General features: G+C 33.1%; 1 protein-coding gene across 1 annotated transcript in view; it reads left to right on the top strand.

Moving 5' to 3' along the window:
- The first annotated feature begins 5,276 nt into the window (after positions 1-5,276).
- The window catches only part of LOC144437875 (amine oxidase [flavin-containing] B-like), a 53,814-nt gene continuing 41,886 nt past the window's right edge, over positions 5,277-17,204 (top strand). The window contains exons 1-3 of the mRNA XM_078126909.1: positions 5,277-5,376; positions 9,042-9,119; positions 11,953-12,042. The gene's annotated coding sequence lies outside the window, so the exon portion shown is untranslated. The remainder of the gene's footprint in view (positions 5,377-9,041; positions 9,120-11,952; positions 12,043-17,204) is intronic.

The following is a 17,204-nucleotide window of genomic DNA, read 5'->3' on the forward strand; positions in this document are numbered from 1 at the left end:
TTGAACTATTGTATTCTTCTATAAGGTCTTAGTGGTAACGTAACGATCAATTATTGCAGTACATACGCTTGGGATTTAAGTTATCTCCACACTTGTTACATATCCTTGAAATGAAAACGTTACGCTACTCGGTTCATTTAAGTAAGAGGTATTCCCTGCACACCACGGTAATAGAAGGTGACCCACCTACTGGGGTGACCTTAACACAAGGCTCCGTTAGACCCCGTTCGACCTGTAAAAAAAACGTATACCCAAATTAAGACAGCGTAAGCATTATTCAATGCCATTAGGAGAGAAATCAATTTAAGTTTGGTAAATCCCCCATTTGGTATTGAACAACGTGGGAGTGAAGATCTGAGTGAAGTGAATACCTAACCAAAATTGAATTTGGTAGGAGTAATCAATCGAGAATTTAAAATATATCATACGATACCAGGAAATACTGTATAGATTTTTTGACAGTGCAATCCCCTCTTTTGTCACTTCACCTACACTAATCCAGATGAAAAAGGATGAAAGGAAATATTTATCACATTGGTCAGAGTGTCTATTAAAAGGTCGTTGACTATGTAGAAAACAACTGTTATACATTCATTTTGTAGCTTCTTGGTGAAATAAGTTGTAAAACCTTTCTACAATGTACGAACTTATTTTTATTTTAGATGAGTGCAGCTGGTAGTGATATCAAAATAAACAAATTACACGTACTAGAAAATAATTATTAGATTGGTAAAGTAACATCATCACATTATCATATGTATGCTTACTAATTAATATAGATACAAACACCCTTTTGGAGACTGCCTTTATAATACAGTGTATATATATAATTCATATATATATATATATATATATATATATATATATATATATATATATATATATATATATATATATATATAATAGATAGATAGATAGATAGATAGATAGATACTTTTAGATAGATGGATAGATAGATAGATGGATGGATGGATAGATAGATAGATAGATAGATAGATAGATAGATAGATAGATAGATAGATAGATAGATAGATAGATAGATAGATAGATAGATAGATAGATAGATAGATAGATAGATAGATAGATAGATAGAAGTAAGGCCGACTTCGTACACCACTACCTGTTCAATAAGTATCTATATATATATATATATATATATATATATATATATATATATATATATATAAATATATATGAAATTATTATATATGTAGTAAGAATAAAAATACGCATGCTTATTGTGTGAAGTTTTATATAGTTTATTTGTTCGTGTGTTATTGTAGTGATATATAAATATGTTATACTATTTTGTATTTATATGTTTGTAACCCTTCCCACTATCAAAGTATCACCAATGATCCTTCCACGTTCAAACTCTCTCTTCATTCACAATTCATGTTCGTTTATTTTGATAATTGGCATTGTTGTAATTTAAAGCCAGACAGTACGTCGAATACCCACACATCATATTGTGATGTAGACTAGTTATGGCGTCTTTTTGTTTCATTATTCATTCACAATCAAGTTCGTTTATTTTGATAATTGGCATTGTGGTAAAGACAGACAGTACATCGAATACCCACACATCATACTGTGCTATATAGACTAGTTATGGCGCCTTTTTGTTTCTTATTCTCATTAAGTATACCAATGTATTGTAATCTAATTAGTGTTTTAAAACAAAGACTAAATCATAGACCATACACGTGTAGGATCTTTAATTTGCAAAGACCCTGGATCTATGGCCGGTCGAGGGACTGTGGTCGGACGGTAAGCCCAGAAATGACTAGTAGTTGGGGACTACATTGAAAACTAGCATAAAATAAATCAAAACTTTTCAAGATTGTGAAACTTTAAAAAGAATATCCCAAGGGACTGATGACAGTGTAGTGCATACTGTGAAAATGTACATGTATAAGAATTTACAACTCACTCATTCGGAACACTGAAGTGGTTGTTTATGGTGTCAAAATAAGAACAGATATAACTGTAAGAGACAACGTGAAAGCTTGTAACACTAAGCATGCTGAACGGATAGCAAAACATGAATGCAAATAAAATAGCTATCCCCTACCCTTTGGGATTAGTGTTAGTTTGTGGCAATCACTGATGATATGCGCCATACTTTCGTTTTTAAAATGCGACTTGTTTTTGGTGACATATTTTCTAAAGCGTTTATACTAATAAAGTAGTGTGTGCAACCTGAAACCACTATAAGAATAGTTTTTACAACGGGGCTTACGATAGAGTCCGAATGTTATACTGTATGAATTAACTAATATTCAAAAGTATGCATGGGGACCCTATGACAGAATAGGGAACGAAGTTAACTTTTTCACCACCATATTATGGAAAGCGAAGGGATGCCTAGGCCATGACCAATCAAGCATCATTTTAGAATAATTGAATAATTCATGTAAAGTTATATGCACAAACAGTTAGTGATCGATTGTTACTTTTCAACGGACTGAATTGAGTTTATTTAGGGAAACTTTGAAGAGTGCGTGGAGAATGGTCTGAACATTAACGCAATTTTCAGTTCGGACTGGCAAAAACTGATCAGTTTATATGTTTTGTGGTGTAATTTTGGCTGCATATTGAAGGTGTTCATTTATTATATAAGCATATTTAACCATCACTTACAATTGACTGAACCCAAACCTGATATTAAGATACAGCATGTAGAACTAGTAGAAATGCTCTGATGACGTGATTTATGATAATAATGTTGGAGGAAATCGCTTCTGTGCAGTCAACTGTTCTAACAACATGGACATGTCACATGACAATTATACTGCCATAGAAGTTATAATGCATATCATATCATTGACATCAATATTGTACTAGAAAAGTCTAATAAAGGTATGTAAGTAAGTATATTCACAATGAGTAAAATGCTTGTAGACTCAGCTTGTACAACTTTAGGTACGTATAGCCAATACCAACAGTATATGGAATAACAGATATGTATTCCTGAACCAATTAAAGTAACACCACTATATGGCCTAGCTATTTAATGACAAGTGCCAACAACCGGTACGTCATTAGTAGCTACTGAACCTACACTTGTAATACTATTAATCTTTTTTTTCAACATAATATACGCCCACGATGTTTGTTACTGGGAGTCCCTCAATGACTGGTACCGCTATTTCTATAAACCTGTGTTGCACGTACATGGATGCTTTAATTTAATATTCCGGGATGCCCCATTTTGAATCTAATGTTTGCGAATCCCAATTCTTCTATGTGATGGTTATACAAATGTAGCATGTACTTATAACTTTTCTTCATAAACTTGATCTTTTCTTCGTCAATCTTTTCTTCGTACCAGAAATGATAAAACATCACAAAATATTTTTTTTTCTGGACTGCTGCCAATGCAAACGGATGTGGTTATAGGCCTATTGTTTAATAAGGATTTGCCGAGTTTGGTCTCTGTTTGCACGCGATTTATATGAACCATATATGCATGTTGCAACGAGTGCAGTGACGTTTTCCTTTAGGAATTGTGTACAGTATAGGTATTCGTTTAACATACAATGTAATTGTCTATTTTTGTCGATGACAAAAAAAGTTCTGATCATTACAACATATTGACCTCATCACTTGCAAAATACACAGAGAGGACGGCGCAAAAAAATACCCAGAGTTGTCAAATTGTAAGGCATGCAAGAAACAATATAGGGTGGAAGAGGTGGGTGTCCACAATCATGATGAAACTGAGCTCTAACGTACGCCATACATCTAGATCTATATAATATCTACAATAAAAAAATATGTAATTTGTGTTTCTGACACTACACATGTTACGAAGATTATACATCTCATCAGAGTCTAGTGTAGTGCACACATATTTAAGGTACACCCACCTAAAATTCTCTATTAACACACCACCTACTATATAGCTGCTATTTTGTAGTGGCATTGGACCACCGCTCCGGACAGACCATTTTGATTTTGTGTGACATGATGAGAAAGTGATCCTTTAGGACCCCTCGATGTTCTCCTTTGTAATATTATCTCCTATCCTCAAAACTTGTTTTGCTCCATAGTTATGCATTAACTTACTATATCATCAATGTATACAAATCACCATCAATGGTAGCCGCAATCTCTTGCCAAATCTTATCTGTGATATCAAGTAGTATAAACATAAAACCAATAACGACAGGCCTACCAACGACTCGGATAAACACTAATACTGTGCTCAAATCCCATTGAATGTAAATTATACTAGAAGTTTACTACATAACAAAATCGTTGTGGAGTTATATGTTGTCACCAAGATGATTAAATCTATATTATTGAAACCCATACATTTTGAGTGCACCATACCTTTCAAAAAGAGTATTACTTGGACCCCGAACGGTGTTGGACCTCTTTCTGTGGGATGAACAGGTGTTGTAGTAAGCTTATACAAACAAGATCGAAACTTCAGTCTTGTAGAAATGGCTATTAGAAGAAGGAGGGGGGGGGGGGGTTAAATTCATTTCCTTAGTTGTTGTTGTTGTTGTTGTTGTTGTTGTTATTGTTATTGTTATTGTTGTATGTGTGTGCGTGCGCGCGCGTATGTGTATGTATGTGTATGTGTGTGTTTGTTTGTTTGTTTGTTTGTTTGTTTGTTTTAGCTGAAATCTAGCTATGACAGTATAACAGTGGAAATGAATCACAGGGAACTTCTTTTGGATTCCCTATTGGATATACTGGTATTACAGTGTATACGACTACCCACTGCAACTGTCCATTGGTAAAACATGATAAAATTAAAAATTGTCTGAAGAAGCAGCACAAAATCGAATTTTCTATTTTCCTTTTGTTATTTCTGTTTCTTTTGTGTTCATTTGGGTGCCATAAAAGATCATTACAAAGTGCAGCAATTGATTTGAAAAATACAGCGTTGCTGCCTCTATATGTTTGCTTCTTTGTTGATCATGGGTGTCCGGGGTGGATATCATTGTTTAGTTTTCGTTCATGTTTTGATGCAATTACCTGTAAAGCAACAAATAGAATAAAGGGAGAAAACAAATTCTCAAAAAATAACTTTTCCGTGGAAGGTTTCTCTAGAAAGTGTGGAGTTTTCAGCATAAAATATTGTTTCACTCTGGCGACAACGTGGATACAAGAGAGTAGACAGGCGCTGAAAACGATACGATTTTGTTTGTCTACTTGGTGGAAGAGGGCGCCACGTACTGTATAAGTGACCTACAATATATTAATTTGAACTTTGACCCAATGCTCCAGGCATATTTAGACTAATCATGATCAACGATGGGACGAAGCAGTCCCTTTCTGCAGCTTTAGACGGGGAAAATGACGTGTATAGTAGAAGCAGGGCACAAATAGATGCTTGGGCCGAGCGATGGGTCAATGAAGGTAAGCTTGTCATTCACGAATGGTTTATTTTAACAGAAAACCTGTCGCAGGCGGCGGTGATGTACAACGGATGAACGGTGGTTAACCTTAGCTATGTATCACTATCAGTCACATTGAATAGTGACCAGACAAGTGTTTGGCGATTTACTACCTGTGTGAAATAACTATGTCTATATTATGTCGGCTTATCTGTCTGGCCTTATAGCTAAATACGAGTCCTGCAAATGCCTTAAATTCAAACAATGTGCAGTTCGTAAACCACAGATCGATATCGCGTAAACCGTATAATGACGTACTTAGTTCTCTACCGTTCTATATGATACACGCCTACATTGTGATCTATGTTCACTATATCTCTCAACTAAAGTCGGACAGAGGTGAATTATACCCAAGGTCAACGACCGACGATAAATTTGTTCTTGGAGATATGAATTTGCAGAGGAAAACAACAAAAAACAAAAACAGATCGTAAACGAAATTTAGACAGAATTTAAACTTGTGTGACCAAGTTTTTCATCTAACAGAACAGAAGTCTAGTTTAGTTCATTGTCATGTAACTGAAACCCCCTACGTACTTAGTAGTACACTGCACGGAACTATTCATACCATCTTTGTCTGGAAAACACTGTAGTCTGGTAGTCTATACAACTGTGTGAATGAGCTGGAGAGTTGGGATTAGTAAACCCTACACGAAAGAGTCTATGAGTAAATAAGGGAGATGTTAGTAGGGATCGGGATAGGGTTTGGATTGACAACTCTGATAGATACAAGTTATATATTGATTATTAATCAATTTAACTTAGCACCAGAAACTTGGCTATCCTGACATGACAATGTCAGAATATTCTAAGCCATGCCACATTGCCAAGTGAGATAGCCAAGTGTCTGGACCAGCTAAACTTGAGTCAAATTTAGTGATCACATGGGAAGGGAAACACATACAATCCAAGTAGTCTGTACACAGGGCACTGTTAATTAATGTGCTACTCATATCATATGGAATATGAGTTAATCTGCAAAATATTATAATGGTGTTTATTTTGCCAGTTCAAACATAGACATCAGGAAGCACACAAATGTCATCATGGAATTTCAATGAGAAATATATATTAATTTTTACTAACTAATTAATTAATGTCTGACTGGTTCTTGTAGCTGTCTGGCAAAAATTATTTGCAACTTTTAAGAATTCTTCATCAAGGTTGTCTGTCCCTGTAGGGTATCAGTTGTCTATGTTTCAAACAGACACAGCTTCTATATGCTGTGGGTTGAATTATATGATAAAACTTGTAGCTGTAATACCAATACCTTTTTGGAAAAAATTCCCTCAGAAATTATATATCAGTATTTAATATAAACTACTATTGACAGAATCTCATAACTCTTTTCTTCTCAAGAGCTTGCTATCGCAGATAATTTTCTGTAACACTGTCTGAGAACCCGGTCTGAACCCATGCTGTTTTGTTCTTCTGTTACCTTAGAATTAAAATTTGTTAGGAATTCAAAGTAATTAAAAGTGGTAGTACAGTCTGTAATAGAAATTTCATTCAGCTAAAAAGTCACATAATGCAGAGCACTAAAAATGCATATAATTTAGCATGAAATATGAGTTGCCATAGTGACATAGAAATGGTTTTTAAAGTACATTTGTGTGTAGAGAGAGAGGTTTGGTAGTATAGACTATGGTGTTGATTGAATTTATTAGTAACCAAAATACGATATCATAATTTGATGGTTATAAAATTCAATGTGTATCATGGTGCAAGCTCTATACTACATACATATATGAATCATCTTTCTCCCAACTACAGTTAGTAATTACTTGTTTGCAAATAATACTCCCTTAGGAGAATGACGATTAACTTAGTTTTTTTACTTGTCTGTGTAGATGAATACAGTTACAAATAGATTTAAACTTAGTACTGCACCAGAGTGCTTGGCAAATCCTAGTTGTCAACCAGACTCCTGAGGTCTTCTTCCTGGGATCATAAAGTTATAGGCAATTCATACCTAAAACAAGACCTGATGACTCAGGTTAAAAGTTAGGATTAGCCAAACCTTTTGGTGTAGTACCAACTTTAAATTCATATGTAAGAAAATGCAAACTGAAACCCTGGAATATAAGCAATGTTCTATAGTAACTCTTGGAAATACACTATAGCTAGCATGGATTCTGGGCAAGATCAAAACCCAAAATAATCCCTTCATACTGAATTTTAGTTCTTGATTGATTGATTGATTGATTGACTGACTGATTGATCGATCGATCGATTGATTGATTGATTGATTGATTGATTGATTGATTGATCAAACAGATCATTGATATGTTACCAATTTTTGTATCTTGTATGCATACATGTATCATTAGATGAAGGGAACACTCATTATTGAGTTGTATGTAATTTAACATACATGTACATTGCGCAATGTGTTAACTGAATCCCTGTCATCAAATGAATGCAGCCACTCAAAACACTCAAGTGTTTACAATGAATGTATCCCAGCCTTGTGAACTCCAGTAACCTTTGACCTCTATCAACATATGGTGTGTGCATACCTAGACCTCTGTAACTTAGCCATATATTCAACAGCAGCTTTGAATCAAGGAATATCACAATATTTTGTTTCTGAATGATTTAGAATCCCAATATTACAGTAGTAGACAACAGTAGTAGATTTAGGTATGTGTGTGTTACTGTATGTATGTATGTATGTATGTATGTATGTATGTATGTATGTATGTATGTATGTATGTATGTATGTATGTGTGTATGTATGTATGTAATATTGTATGTATGTATGTATGTATGTATGTATGCATGCATGTATGTGTGTGTTTGTGTGTACATTGTATGTGTATGTATGTGGGTGCATGTGTGCGTGCATGTGTGTGTGTGTTGGGGGGTCAAAGTGTCTCTGATTGTGTGCGTGAACTGAGGTCAAAAGTAAGGTTTATTTTACGATTTTACCCACTTACAAGTTGTATTCATGAAATCTTTTAATTTTAAAAAGTTCCTGTCTTCTTTAACTATAAATGAATTATACATGTATACATGGAGTTTTTGAACACAAATTGAAAGTAAAAGGTAGAAACTTTTAAACCATATGATATAGATTTAGAAATATGGAAAGTGTACTGCCAACAATGAATAAAGTGCTATTGAGAGTCAGACACAGAGTCAACCAATAAATGTACTGTTGTCTTGTAGTAAGACCTCAGATCTATATTCAAAAGTTTGCCAAACAAAAACAGAGGATGACAATACCTGTAGTCTTGGACAAGTTCTTCTTGTTCCACACCACCTTTGGTGCTGTGTGACCTGTGGTCAATTTCAAAGGTAGCAAAATTGCCTGTTTGTCAGTTATGTGAATGAATGTAGTAGTGTCAAACTCAGCTAGTACACAGGCTGTTGTGGTAGGAAAACCCAACAATACACATACATATCATTGCGTCAGTGCAATAAGGTCTTATCTGCTATTATATTGTATAGCAGATACGGCCCTATTTCACCAATGCAACAATATGCACATTATGTATATGTAGTATTGTGAAAAAGATTTGGAAGACGACTATTATTAGACTTCATTCACACTTGATAGACTGTGTTGATATAGTATCCAGATATTGATAATGACAATGATGCATGGTTATTGTTATTTTTCAGCCTTGGAAGCGGGTCAAGATGCCTATAACAGAAACATATCAAGAATAAATAACTGGGCAGATGACCTGGTTAAAGAAGGTAAATGTCAAATAAAAAGTGAAATTTATTACAATATTATATTTACTATAGGTAGAATTAAGGTGAGGAACAGCCGTAAAAATCGTACTGTTCAAATACAGTGATAGAATTTGACAAAATTCTAATCAAATACAAAAACAACATTTGACAAGATGCTGTTCAAGTTCTGTTTCTTATACATGTATATCAAGATATGTAAACAACAGTTCAAAAATTTAACCAAAGTAAGGTACAGAAAATTCTCCTATTTGCATAGTTTGTATAAATACACACATTAAGTCAAATTCTTCTTATAGCATAATGATTGGAAAATCTAAAATAAAATGAAACTCATCATCTACTAAACCTACATAGCATCTTTTACATAAACTGAAATAAAATCTTATAAAAAAAACACTCAGACACTCTCATATTGACAAAAGATACTAAATAGCCTCAGGTGATGTTAATCTGAAATACATACTATAATACCTTGAAGGTATTAAGTACATGTATTGCCTTTAATCGGATTAGATGTATCCACTGTGCTTGCGTTAACGTATGTTATCATATAATTATTATATTCCTGTATATTGCTATGGAGGAATTGCATGCTCCACCTGTGCAATACTTTTCTGTATCACACCCCAGCACACTTTACCCAAATAAATAAATGAACACACTTGTGTTTCAGAAATAAAAAGTATTCAAAGTAAGAATGAAAAAAGCCTGGAGACTTCAAGTGAGCATGTCCAGGTCATTATATAATATCAGCCCACTTTGTTTTAACCAAATGGTCATTAATTTTCAATATCAAAAAATGTTCAGGAAATCTATACTGCATTCAGTCAACCATTCTAACAATGCCAAGAGACAATGTTATAGAAGACATGTGTTGACATGTATTGACATTAACATGTATTGTATTGACATATGACATGTATTGACATTACAATGTAACATGTATGGTATTGACATTAGATTGACATATGACTTGTATTGACATTACAATGTAACATGTATGGTATTGACATTGGATTGACATATGACATGTATTGACATTACAATGTAACATGTATAGTATTGACATTGGATTGACATATGACATGTATTGACATTACAATGTAACATGCATGGTATTGACATTGGATTGACATATGACATGTATTGACATTACAATGTAACATGCATTGTATTGACATTGGATTGACATATGACATGTATTGACATTACAATGTAACATGTATGGTATTGACATTGGATTGACATATGACATGCATTGACATTACAATGTAACATGTATAGTATTGACATTGGATTGACATATGACATGTATTGACATTACAATGTAACATGTATAGTATTGACATTGGATTGACATATGACATGTATTGACATTACAATGTAACATGTATGGTATTGACATTGGATTGACATATGACATGTATTGACATTACAATGTAACATGTATGGTATTGACATTGGATTGACATATGACATGTATTGACATTACAATGTAACATGTATAGTATTGACATTGGATTGACATATGACATGTATTGACATTACAATGTAACATGTATGGTATTGACATTGGATTGACATATGACATGTGTTGACATTACAATGTAACATGTATAGTATTGACATTGGATTGACATATGACATGTATTGACATTACAATGTAACATGTATGGTATTGACATTGGATTGACATATGACATGTATTGACATTACAATGTAACATGTATGGTATTGACATTGGATTGACATATGACATGTATTGACATTACAATGTAACATGTATAGTATTGACATTGGATTGACATATGACATGTATTGACATTACAATGTAACATGTATGGTATTGACATTGGATTGACATATGACATGTATTGACATTACAATGTAACATGTATGGTATTGACATTGGATTGACATATGACATGTATTGACATTACAATGTAACATGTATGGTATTGACATTGGATTGACATATGACATGTATTGACATTACAATGTAACATGTATAGTATTGACATTGGATTGACATATGACATGTATTGACATTACAATGTAACATGTATGGTATTGACATTGGATTGACATATGACATGTATTGACATTACAATGTAACATGTATGGTATTGACATTGGATTGACATATGACATGTGTTGACATGACAATGTAACATGTATGGTATTGACATTGTATTGACATATGACATGTATTGACATTACAATGTAACATGTATGGTATTGACATTGGATTGACATATGACATGTATTGACATTAACATGTAACATGTATAGTATTGACGTTGGATTGACATATGACATGTATTGACATTACAATGTAACATGTATGGTATTGACATTGGATTGACATATGACATGTATTGACATTACAATGTAACATGTATGGTATTGACATTGTATTGACATATGACATGTATTGACATTACAATGTAACATGTATACAGTATGGTATTGACATTGGATTGACATATGACATGTATTGACATTACAATGTAACATGTATGGTATTGACATTGGGTTGACATATGACATGTATTGACATTACAATGTAACATGTATGGTATTGACATTGGATTGACATATGACATGTATTGACATTAACATGTAACATGCATTGTATTGACATTGGATTGACATATGATATGTATATTGACATTAACATTATACTAGGATGTAGTTTTATGTAAGTATTTTCACTTGAGTAAAACCTTATAAACTCAGTTTGTGCTACTTACTTAGATGTACTTGACAAATCCAATACTTGTATCAGTTACTACTTCAAATATATATTTCTTTTATCATTTATGGTTTTCAGAGCTCAGAAAATGTCTGCTATCAGACGAACTTAGACAAAATACACTTGACTTAGAAGATGATGAAAGTGATGAAGAATTAAAACAACATGGTAAGTTGTTGACCTGTATGTTAGGTGTTGTGATCTTAATAACGGGTCAATCTGTTGATAAAAACTAAAGTGTGCAGTCAAACATCTCAGGTGCAAGATCCAATACTATGGTTTGCCAACACAGATGGATTTTAATTTGAAGATAAAATAGGATAAGTAGACTATTGGGAATTAAATATACACTGAGCTTGAGTCAAATTTAGGTTCCTGACTGCAATCTTTATAACCAATCAAGTTATGTCAAATTAGTTAATCTCAAGTTCAGACAATTTTAAACAATCCTACCTATTCCTAATTGACCAATCATATGAAGGTCAATACCAAATTTGCGCCAATATGTATGGAATGTAGTAAAACCTATATAAACCCTTGTTTCTGTGTGATCTGTAGGAGTTTTTGTTAGATGTCAATAAAGTATGAGTAGTTGTTCTTATAGTACTTGGTTGTGTGTGGACATCATTCCTTTACAGCAGAACCTGTTTCTAAGCATTCTATTTATTTCACATAGACAGGTTGTTATACATGGGAACTTTATACCAGAAAGCTAAAATGATACGTTGTTGACTTGATTTGTGGCAAATAGAGAGATAATCATCACTAAATATAGTTTGCATTGAGTGCAAGGGGGTGTATGGAAGCCTAATCTATCAAGATTCATTGGTAATAATCCTGTGTGTTTGAAAACCCCCAGAAACACTAGGTTTTTTTTCAGATCGTAGATATGGAAGTGAACAAAAGTAGGATAAGTAAAATGTTAGTGACATAAGGGGCCTTGTCACTATGAGTCAAAGACAGCATGTGACAAAACCCTTATATTTCAACTGCTAAGTTTTATCGATAAACATACATCTAATAATAATTGAGGTGTTTTCCTGGAAAGTTTGTAAGTTGTTTTCCAGTTTTCACTTTTTTTTCAAAATTCAAACTGGTTGAATTTTGAAAAAAAGTGAAAGAATAATAATCCAAGAAAAAAAGTTCAATTATTTCCAGCAGTGGTGAAATATCATATTGGTAATGGAATAAGTACAGCCTCAATTTTATACAAGTAAAACAGTGTACATTAATTGATACACATTGTACAGAAGCCTGGATGAGCCATCGTTGTTTCTGCATAAGCAAGTATGCTTCAACCTATAGTTAGCAAGTGGTTACCTAAACTGATCAACGGCTCGATCTTTCAGACTAATTATTCAGTTGATGCAATAGTCACATAGAGAATCCAACGGTATTCAGATTAGAGAATGTTTGAAAACACTGGCTTATTATAGCAGGCAAGACATTGTAACTATACAATTTTGATTATTTTAAAGCACATACAAGCCAAGTTACACACATTCATAAAGAAAATACAGGATTTGTTGTCTGATTGTTATATATCAGGGTAACACATTTCTAATGAGTCAGTGGTATGGCATAGTTTGAAATATGGGTCAAAAAGTTCAGATCGATCTCATTTTCGAATTAAGTAAAATAAGGTTGCAAAGGTATTCCTTAATATTCAGCATCATTCAACCGTAACGTGAGATTAGAAATTTGTTACAACTCATTATTGTCTTGTAGTAATACAAGCTCACATATTAGGCTACTACACAGTCAACTCACAAAGCCCCTCTTAGTCACAAAGCCTCTTATAGTCATAAAACACCTCATAGTCATAAAGCCCCTCGTATTTTCCCCGGCTGCAAAAGAGAAATATTTTGGAATGAACTTACGACTGTATTATTTGACTAAGACCAATAGATTGTGTTATCATTTCCACATTCTCTTCATTGTAGAATGGAGCCATATGATTTTATGTAAAAATTGCATTTGAATTTGCATGATAATTATTTTGACCCCCCCATAGAATGAAGTTCTTGTGCAAATATTATATCTAATTTGCATGATAATTGTTTTTTGTCTATCCCAGCACAATAGAATGGGTTCTTATACTATAATTTCATGCACATAATACATTTGATTTGCATTATAATTATGTTGTCCCCCCCTCCCCCACTCATAGAGTGAGGTCCATACAATGTATATTGCAATTTTATGCACACTAATTTACATAATGATTATATTTTATGCAAATTGCCCAGTATGTGTTGATTTTTGTTCTATCGAACACAGGAGAACAAACAAAAACATCACGTGCTCAAACCGTGTTTTAATATGATCTAGACATATTGTAATAATGGGAAACTTACAGCGTAGAAATGATGTGTTCCCAATCTCCAAGAGATACTTCACAAGTCAGTCATGCAGTGATATAGCTTACGGCACACAGCATGGCAGCTGGAAATTCTAATTTGGAACGAAATCACTCAGATTGAAAATTGTTATTATATTGCTATTTTACAGATAATCTCTTGAGATTAACCCTCCAGGGTCAGTCAGTACTCTGAATTTACAGTTTTCATACTGATCTTGTACTAATTACAGAACACTTTGGGTGTTCAATCACTATATGCAAGATTTTTACTATAGTTCCAATTTTACATCACAATATTATGTGAGTAGATGTAAGTAATCAATCTCATGGCGCTGAGGCAAAATAGCAAGAACATTTTTACTCTCAAATTTGTTTTTCAAATACATGCATTTTAGCTTGCACACTGAATTAATATATGATTTTCTAGTCTTTTTGTTCATCCATGTGTAAAACCTTTGTGGCATATCATCCATAAGGATCAGTGCCAGTATTCTTCACTGATTTGTACTGACAAGACCCCCTATGTCGCTGGTACTTCTCTGGAGTGAAGGAGGGAACAATTTATAGTTTTAAGTACATAAGTAATTTGGACAAGTACAAGTATTTTCTCCTTAGTTTTTTACAATTTCTGAGTTTGACTTTATTAATCCCTCAAGGAAAGATAACAGTTATACAAAAAAAAACATATTTCACCAACGTTGTCGTGCATTCTAGCGATTTTAGTTGTCTTAAAATTGTGTCACGTCAAATTGGAAGAAGTATACAGCATGGTAGAGTGTCATTTACACAAAACATGTACACAATTTCCTGTACATTAAAGTACATAGTTTGAGAGAAATGGTGGTAGAATATACTGACAATTATAGGTAGCTTTCACCTACTTTAACACCAACTACAATGTAGTATTAGGCCTATATACAAGTACTTGATAAGCACTAAATGGAACGTCTATTTTCATTTCCTGGTAAATAACAATGTAAAGTCATCATGAGTGCTATTTCTCATCCTGTCACACTAAGAGGTTCTGTTGTCTATAGTTCTTGACCTTAGTTAAAGGTAAAGGCATAGACCAAACAAATCATGTGACCATCTTTGGGATTACCCTTTCTCACTTTCAAGTTACTGTGACTTAGTTACAAATAGAGTTCGTGACCTCACTGAAAGGTAAAGGCAATAGAACAAATGAATCATGTGATCATATCTTTGGGATTACCTTTTCCCCTTTATATATACATGTAGGTGACTTAGTTACAACGAAATAGAGTTCGTGACCTCACTGAAAGGTAAAGGCATAGAACAAATGAATCATGTGATCATATCTTTGGGATTACCTTTTCCCCTTTATATATACATGTAGGTGACTTAGTTACAACGAAATAGGGTTCGTGACCTCACTGAAAGGTAAAGGCAATAGAACAAATGAATCATGTGATCTCTTTATAAAGTAACAGTATAGATATCTTTGATGTTAATTAGTAGACGTTTGACCTTTAACCTTTAACGAGATATTTGACCTTTAACAGCTGTTTAAGTAATGCTTTTGAGATGTCTGATTAAGAGTTATCTATCCAGTCAGCCATAGATGTAAGTGGAGATGCTGCTAACAGTTTTATGCCACAGCAGCTGTTCCAAATGTCATATGAGGTGTTTCCATGGTAACTTACATGTACATGTATCTTCAAATGTTGAAAGGAAGATAAGAGTTCAAATTCTTGTGTCTATGTCAAAAATCTGAATTGTCAAGGTAACGACTATTTCTCAAAATAAAATGGTTGTCTGATTTGCATGTGTAAGAGAGAGAGAAATATGTCAATTTGAACATTTATAATGTAAAGGTATTTTAAGAGTTCATTTTTATGTAATTAGCATTTTCATGTCACTAAAAGAAAACAATCAAATTTAGAGAAGAGTCATTTGCTGTTAATTAATTCTGCATTCATGTCACATTTACTGACAATCTAGTCACAATTTTTGACGGTCTTATTTCATTATCAAACGCCTTAAAGGAAATTACAGAGTATTAGTAGTTTAATTAAGATAAATGTAGTTATATAATACCACAATTATCTGTAATTAAGTTAAAAGAGCACAAACTGAGTTACTTATAGACAAGTATACTTAACCACCACTTGTGATTGACTGAACACAAACCTGGTATTAAGATATAACCAAAAATGATCCAATGACATAATTTATGATACTATCAAAGATGTTCAGGACATCCATGATACTATACTATGCAATCAACTGTTCTAGAAATGCCAGAACACCGTTGAATCATAATGTTATAGAAGACATGTATTAACATTAACATTATACTAGGATGTAGGTATTTTCACTTTAGTAAAAAACTTATAAACTCAGCTTGTGCCACTTTCAGTACTTTCTTTCTTAGTTTAAATATGTATACCTTTCATTTATGTTTATACTAATGAAAGTTGTCGTAAGTTTCAGTCCTAAATTTGGACTATGGATCTGTGATAATCACAAAGCATAGCTCTTATGCATCAAAAATGGGTATTGTTTTGCTGTGTGATCATAATTTATTAATTAGAAAATATTATAAAATATAATGTCTTCACAATCCCTCGTTACAAAAAAATGTTATTTTTTCTCCTTTATTCATTTTGTCATTTTTTGGAGTAATCTGTTGGTAATTACTTTCAGACTTCAAGATAAGTCAGATAATTCATTTGAGATTTCAAGATAATTCAAGATCAGTCAGATAATGAGATTTCAAGATATTTCAGCATAAGTCAGATAACTTGCGAGATTTCAAGATAATTCAGAATAATTCAAGATAAGTGAATAGAAGTCAGATAACTAAAGTGAGATTTCAAGATAATTCAAAATAATTCAAGATAAGTCAATAGAAGTCAGATAACTAGTGAGATTTCAAGATAATTCAGAACAATTCCAAGATAAGTCAGAATCTGTGAGATTTCAAGATAATTTAGGATAAGTCAGA

Source organism: Glandiceps talaboti, chromosome 7 (genome assembly GCF_964340395.1).
Source record: "Glandiceps talaboti chromosome 7, keGlaTala1.1, whole genome shotgun sequence".
Lineage (NCBI taxonomy): Eukaryota > Metazoa > Hemichordata > Enteropneusta > Spengelidae > Glandiceps > Glandiceps talaboti.